The sequence below is a fragment of the Cricetulus griseus genome, chromosome 4 (assembly GCF_003668045.3).
Source record: "Cricetulus griseus strain 17A/GY chromosome 4, alternate assembly CriGri-PICRH-1.0, whole genome shotgun sequence".
NCBI classification, from domain to species: Eukaryota; Metazoa; Chordata; class Mammalia; order Rodentia; family Cricetidae; genus Cricetulus; species Cricetulus griseus.
Window position 1 is genome coordinate 59,647,348 of NC_048597.1, and position 7,877 is coordinate 59,655,224.

Here is a 7,877-nt window from a genome sequence, read left to right on the forward strand (position 1 = left end):
AGGCAGTGGTGGCACACATCTTTAGTATCAGCACTTGGGAGGCAGAGGCAGAGGCAGAGGCGGTGAATCTCCCTGGGTTCCAGTCCAGCCTGGTCTACAGAGTGAGTTCCTGGACAGGCTCTAAAGCTACACAGAGAAACCCTGTTTTGAAAAACAAAACAAAACAAAACAAAACAAAAAAAACAAAGAGAGAGAGAGAGAGAGAGAGAGAGAGAGAGAGAGAGAGAGAGAGAGAGTAAGGCTGTCCACAAGCAGAGAGCCATGAACTCTGGGTGTACAGGCTGTAGCCAACAGATGTGAACCTCGTGGCTTCCCTCCCCAAGCCCTGTTGGCTTCTTTGGCCTCGGTGTCCTGCAAAGAGTCCTCTTTAGTTGCAAATCCAGTGCCTTCCCTGTGAGATGAATCAGATACGCACATTCAAAGAGCAGATGGACATCCTTCCACTCTAGCAGACAATGCTTCTGCCTGCGTGAAGACACTGGAGTGAATCAATACTCCTCAACTCTCCTACTGGATTCACCTTGGCAAATGACAGCGTGCTGTGTTCCAAAGCCTCGGCTCTCAGATCGGCCCTGATACTGCAGACTGATGCAGAGGCAGTTTAACTGACAGGCAGAGTGCCTGAGAAGCATATGTACACAAAAGACCATGTCACCAAATATCTTAATTTTGACTTTAGCCTGTATATTTATTGTAAAAATGTATAAAATTTATTGTATAAAACGATGTGGCATTCTCATACAACTACATAGTGTGCTTTGATTGTAAACTATTTTCCTTTAACTTTTCTTTTAGTTAGTGGAGTTATTGTTATAATCCAACTTTCCTCTATACCATGGATATTCTGATCTTCTTCAGTGACTTTTAGTTTCAGCTTTGTAAAGGTGAGTTGTCCAAAATTATATCTGTCCCAGATCACTCTCCAACTGTGGACATAGATATCAAACAGTTTCTTGAAGGAGACCTCTGGATAGTTCCCAGGTGCTGGCTTCACAGAGTGAATTCTAAACTCTCTTTAGCTTCTTCCACTGGACACCATCCTGACAGGGTGCCTCTTACTCCTCAGAAAGCTACAGCTCCCAAAGTAGTCATGCTGACCTCTGTGTTGTCAGTGACCCTGCTAAGGCAGCATCATTAGGAGAGAGAAGGGGTTCTCAGGATGGCCTGGCCTAGCATGGGGTTGGGGCTGGTGTGGAAGGAGAGAGGCAGGCTCTCTAAGGCATGCCACAGCTCCAATAGGGCAAGGACAGAAGGTCCGGTGCCACCACAGAGAGAAAAGACAGCCCCTGATGAGTAGGTGTCTTGGTCCCTCCTGGGTTTGCATATGATGGGGACTCTGCCACTGGCTTATCATGCTACAAAGTGCCACCCAGCTGATGTCTAATCTCTGCTCTTGCCACACTGCCCGCTTCCGCCTTCACATCCTTCATAGACTCCACAGCACTGAACGTGAAACTGGAACTATGCAGGAAACTTGTCCTTGAAGCCTAGAGAAAGTCCCCAATCCTTAGCAGGTCTGTAGAGCAGCATTGAAGACACATGGTGACCATCTAGGTTAGGAAGGGACTTCCCTGAGTTTTCAGCTGCTGTCTTGTTTTTCTCTTGGTACTAGACAAACTGAGAAGTCAATAATCATCCACCTTTCCCTTCATCCCCCTGTCTCCACCCCCTCCCCACCATCCTACACTATTTTCACCTCAATTTCCTGTCACTTAACATCTTGGAGCCTTGCATTCCTCTGAGTCCCTCTGGGAATGATTTGTCCCACCTCCTCTGGCCCTTTAACTCTGAAATGTCCCTCTGGGTTTTGGTTGAAAGATAACTTCCTCCACGTGTCTTCTAGACACCTGTCTAGATGACTGACTTGACCCTGTTGTGTGGCACTCTTTATTCACCCAGTGATATTGATAGTATAGAATGTGCCTTTGGCCTCCTCCTGTGACAGGGGCTGGATGGTCCCCCTTGTCCCTTTTAGGCTTGACTAATGCTGCTATAGGGTTTAGCTTATACACAGCAATCTAGCTTTTAAATAGGCAAATGTCTACTCATCAAAAGATGATAAAATGTTGACTAGCACAAATAACTAAGTAGATGCAAATTAGAACAACCTTCAAGTTGACTTTTCATCCTTTAGATTCTCATTCACCAAATCTATTGGCAACTTGAAGGCAGATATTCCAGCCTTTGGAACTGTGAGGAATAAACTTCTCTTGTTCATAAGTTACCCAGTTTGCAGTATTTTGTTACAGCAACCAGAATGGGCTAAAACATGTTTTGCAAGTTTGCTCTGCTTCAGATCCCTGCACTTTAATTTGGTTATTTGGAGAGGAAGAAGACATCTGATCTAACACATCCCCATCCTGACTCGCTTTAAAAGTAGAGACCATGCACTGTTTACTCGTTTGCAGATGCAGGTCCCAGACACAGAAGGTACCCGACCAACCTGACAAGTCCAGCTCCTTATGTTACTATTAGTTCCTCACCCTCTTGAAGTTCTCTCACAGAGGCATTGATGCTACTTAAGCAGGACTGGAAAAATTGTCATGTGGCTTCTTCTACCTGCCCCCACCCAGCCCCCTAGCAGAATACTTTTCCTTTTCTGTTACCACTTTCAAAGTGAACTCTATAGTTGGCTTTGGAGGAAGTGTCAAGTCGGAAATGGTGGGAGAAATCCATAAGCCCCTTTTCCAATGTCCATAATAATATAACCACCTTTTCGTTGTGTTAAGTAGTATTTTTTTTTCTTGATTGAGAATCAAACTCAAATAGGAAGGTACACTAATGTCCATGTGAGGTATGTGTAAGAATCAGACATGGTCATATTATTTATTTAGAGACTTGAAAATAATTCCCTTAGAGCAATGGCTTCTTTGGGTGTTCCATAGCCTGAAACCCGATCGAAAGCTTGTTCTTTGCCAAAAGTTATGTGCTGACAGAAGATAACAATATGCAGGGAGGAAGTAGAAGGAACACCTGGAGAAAGGCCTGGATTCTTAGCTTCACTTTAAGGCGGCTTTGCTCGTCTTATTACACATTACAGCTTGAGGTTTAGAAGTTGTAACCCCCATTGTGCAATAGAGGAAACAGGTTCAGAAACTGAAATGACTCCATCCAAGTTACACAGCTAATCAATGGCAGAGACTGGACTAGAATCCGATTCCAACCCAGGGCCAGCATTCTTCCATGCCGTGTCACATCTCAGTGGTCTCTGGCTTCTGGAGTGTGGGATTGGTAAACTTTGATTATCATCTCCATAGTAATGATCCTGCTCTGCACCCTCACCCCCACATACCTCACTCAGTTTCTGTACTTGGTCTCAGCCCCAGGGCTTGCTCACATTATAAATGAAGCAACTGCTGTAAGCCCCTAACATCGCGTAGTAATCTCCCACACAGTCTCCAAATGCCTTCTGCTGGCACACTCCCTGTTCATCACTGCAAGCCCTTAGTCAGTTTTTTTCCTTCACTTCTCTCAAATGGCCCTTTCTTTATACTCGTGTGCTAAAAAAGAAAAAAAATTAAAGATGAAAATATCATTCCCTTTTCTTTTCTTTTTTTTTAAAAGAGAGATGGGAGGTGGGCAGGGCCCCCCTTTTTAAAAAGATTTTATTTATTTATTATGTATACAGTCTTCTGCCTGCATGCCAGCAGGAAGCACCAGATCTCATGTAAGGTGCTTGTGAGCCACCATGTGGTTGCTGGGAATTGAACTCTGGACCTCTGGAAGAACAGTCAGTGCTCTTATCCGCTGAGCCATCTCTCCAGATTTTCCTATTCCCTTTTCTATTACTTATGTACTAAAGTTCAAAGTTCACCTTCTTCCCATAACTATAATTCTGATACTTCAGTTTTAGCCTTGTACACAGCCAACTTTAAAGTTCTGTTTAGCTAAACTGCACAGGATGCTGAATGTATGTTTCTATATGCCAGGATTTCTATCACAGGGTCTATAGAGTTCATGGTGGGTTCCTAATGAAGATGTATAGAACAAATGGACCAATCCCTGCTCTAGGCAGTGGAGTCTACATGGCTTGTCTAGACCACCTTGCTTCGTCGAAGGCCAGTCTGGAATCCTCACTCTCTATAGCAGATACTAGCATATAAAGGGTGTGATTGGCCACCATGTGTTGTCCCAAGAGCTTGTTGGCCTAAACTACACTCATCAGGGTGCTACCAAATCAATTGTGGCAACAAGGCATCATTCGTGTTTCCACAAACTTGATCTGAAAAGCATCTGTTTCTATTATTATCATCCCCTACAAGTGGAGGTGCCCAAGACAAAGGGAAGGGGCTTAAGTACTGTCTGAAACTGCAAAATTGACAAACCCTTTTCTATTTTGATGTGCTGAGACACCAAGAAACCAGAGAGTGGAGCTTATGGACTAATCAGGGAGGAGGATGGTCAGAGAGGACAAAACCCCACAGAGAACTAATGACAACGCTATAGGACAAGAGCATACATGGAAACATTTGTGTAGAGGGAGAGATGACTGCAAGATGGATGCTTTAATGAGAGAGAAGTAAAGTGTCTGCACAGAGCTTAGCACAGAGTAGGTGTTCAATAAATGTCAAGGCGTCTGCTTCTACATCAAACATCCAGCTGGGTGCACAGCACACAGAGGAGGGAAACGGCCTCTGATTGCCACCGTTCTTCCTCCCCCACCCTCCCACCATCTGCTCCATCCTGGTGGGATCATGAGAAACACATCAAGTTCTTTCCCTCCTCCAAAGGGAAAAGCTGTTCCTTATGCCAGGAACCCTCTGTTCCCAGATCTTGGCAGGGCTGGCTCCCCCTGTCCTTCAGGCCTCAGGCTAAATGCTTCCTCCTCACAGAGGCCTTTCCTAGTCATTTCTCCCTCCTGGCTTCTCTATCACACCATGCTGTCCCTGCACCCTGACAATTGGCAGGAGCTGTAATGACTGGGTTTGTTTCTTTGCCTGTTTCTTGTCCCACTTGATGTCAAGCTCAGCAGTGTTTCTCATGGCTGTGAGATGTACTGATGCCTGGTGAGCATGAGGTCACTTCCTGGTCAGCTGGGATAGTCTCACAGACGAAGGTGTATGTATGTGACTTCACAGGGAGAACAAGAGTTCACCACTGGAAGCTAGAGAGAGGGGTGGTAGGTCAGGACTGGTCAGTCTGTCATGAGCAGTTCTGTCCAGGGGAAGCCTGAATTCCGAGTTTTGAAGCCGCATTAGACATTTGAACAGAAATGCTTTGGGATGATGGGCAAGGGATGGGTACCGCTAGTATATCTATCTATGAGAGGCTGAGGGCTAAGTGCCCTCCATTGAATTGAGCTCTCCCAGTATCCTTTTGAGCTGGATTTTTTTTCCCCTTTGTTCTTTTTTTTAGGGTAGGAATTACCTCCCTACCTACTGGCCAGAAGAGATTTTATCCAATGTCCAAGCCTAGTTTCCAAACACAATTCATAATGAAGGTTGTAATTATTGTATGTATTGAGTATCTACTAAACACCAACCCTCCCACTAGCCACTTTGTGCCCCATGTTCTACTTAAGGCACAGGCATCACATGAGAAGCCATTTTATACCCCATCTTCAGTGTCTGATGATAGGAGGCAAAGAGTGAATAGGATGTCTGCACTCACAGAGCCAAGAAGTGATGAAGAAACTTCAAACCCAGCTGCCTCCTACTCCAAAACCAGTGCTCTTGGCCACAATCTTCTTTCTGGGCAATGTTATCTCCCAGGTGAATCAATTAATTGGGTTTGGCTCAGTCCCTGTGGATTGAGTCATCCTCCATCAGACTGCCTGAACCTGTTCCTCTCCCGGAAATTGATCCAAACTAATCCCCAAACTGATGGGTAAAGCCAAGACTCTGAGAAACTTTGGTAACCCGACTGTGGAGACTCTATGCTCTTTCCTTACTTAGAGAGTTGCTTTTCTCTAGGACAGGACCTAGAAGAACCACGGTTTAATTACCGGACATACCTTGCTTTGCTCAGCCCGGGAGTGGGATGGTTAAGATCTTAGAGAGGCAGCCACACTGCTCTGAATGCCAGCTCTTGTACTTAGTAACCATATGACCTGGCTTGGCTGTGTTTCCTTACAGATTGCACTTCAACCCTCACCTGCAAATGTAAATGTGGGTAAGGACAACCTCACAGTGTTGCTGTGGGGGTTACATCAAGAAGCATGGGAAGTGCCAAGCACTCTGCTTGTCATCCAGCAAGCCCTCAGCAGTTGTTCATCTTCATCATTACTGTTAATAGTGTCAAGGGAGGGGTACAGCTGACCAGAGCGGGTTGGAATTGGCACAACTTCTCAGCCACCGTCTTTGGGTACAGAACATCCTCTGGATTCCTCGTCTTTAAACTTTGGGTAACTGAGTAAGTTTTGAGCATGACAGACATCCTTAACTCAAAGTTGGCTTCTGTTGAGAAATTAACAAACACCAGAGGCAGGGGATGATCCTGGCTTACAGATGGATGGCATCTGGACCGCCTGACTCCCATCAGTATTCTCTGGTGTGGGCTTCAGAGTGTGCTTGCTGTACCAGCTTGTCTGCACAGTAAGCCTCCTGTTTGGCTAGGCGCATCAGCACAAGAATTGGGGAAAGAGAGACTTCAGAGCAAGGCCTAGTCTGCGCATGCTGTGAGTCTATCTGTAGAAATCTTGGTGGATGGTAGCAGGCCAGCATCTCTCCTGTGGGAAGGTTTACAGATGCTGGTATTCCGGGATGTGGCGACAAATCACTGTCTTTTCACAGGTAGAAACGTCAGATCATTTGGCATGCTACTTTCTTGGTAACTGGAAGTGGGCTGTGTTAAGATGCTGAGACCTCCAAGGTCCCCACTAAATGAGCTTCTGAGTCTACAGGCTGTTAGTTAGCTTCTGTCACATAGTCTATGGCCAGTGAGTTACTACCACCGCAACTGACTGACTGGGAGGGCAACGACTTCCCAATCACTTTTGTCTGGAACAATACCTTTCTCAGGGCCAAGAAGAGTGGACATTCATGCCTAGTGTAGACCAACTGCCCAACAAATGCTATGCTCGTCCCATCCCTGTAGTTGTGATTGCCCTAATGCCTGAAGCCCTGCCTTCTGTTGCTCTGATTTCTTTTACAGGCCTTAGTAAGTCCCCCTGGGGTGTTACATTATCTGTGTTTAGTGGGTTTTTACCAATCTAACCCTTCCTTGTCAGTCATGCCCAGGGTTCGTTCCCGGAACAACACAGTAAAATACATCTAGCCTGGAAGAGCACATCCCTCTGGGCTTACATTTCTTCCATTTGAAAAATGAAGACATTGGCCTAACTCGGAACAGTTCTAGCTGTACAAATGAATTATCCCATCCAGCCCTCTGTCCACTGCCATACATTCTTTTAGTACCTCTTGATCTCTGTTAGGAACTGCACAGGAAGAGCGAGTCCCTCACACCAAGGAGAGACTACATCTCTGCAAAACAGCAGTATGAGAAAGAAAAGCTGGGGCTGGGGGACAGGAACACTAGCTTCTCTGAGCCTGCGCACAGGGTGCGTAGAGTGCAGGCTTTGCAGAGTGATGGGGGGGGGGGTGCACAAAAGTCACTCCCCCTCCTGTCTGCCCAGCATTACTCAGCGTCCTGAAATGCCTGCCTCCCTGCAGCCGGTGCCGGTCATCCTCGGCAGCGCGGCACAAAGGTCCTCTTGTGGGCCGGCAGTCAGGGCCGCCGAGCCTACGGGTGACTCACGTCCTTGCCATTTCCTTTGTGCGCTCCGCTCCAGCGCGTGGCTGCGGGCGGGGGCGCGACTTTGGCGCAGGCGACGCGGGCGCTCCGGGAAGCCTCTGAGCGCTTTCATGTGGGCTGGGGGCTCCCGGCACGCGAGGCTGGCCCACGCGCACAGCCTCCCGGGGGCCGGCGGCAGCTGGAGC

The 7,877-nt window shown here is 46.9% G+C and overlaps 1 long non-coding RNA gene across 1 annotated transcript; it reads right to left on the reverse strand.

Annotated features, from left to right (window-relative positions):
• Window positions 1-663: 663 nt before the first annotated feature.
• LOC118238797 lies at window positions 664-7,720 on the reverse strand. Its single transcript, XR_004769954.1, has 2 exons — window positions 5,954-7,720; window positions 664-3,500 (listed from the first exon to the last, which is right to left on the reverse strand). It is a non-coding gene; the product is annotated as an uncharacterized LOC118238797 (long non-coding RNA).
• Between the last annotated feature and the right edge of the window lie 157 nt (window positions 7,721-7,877).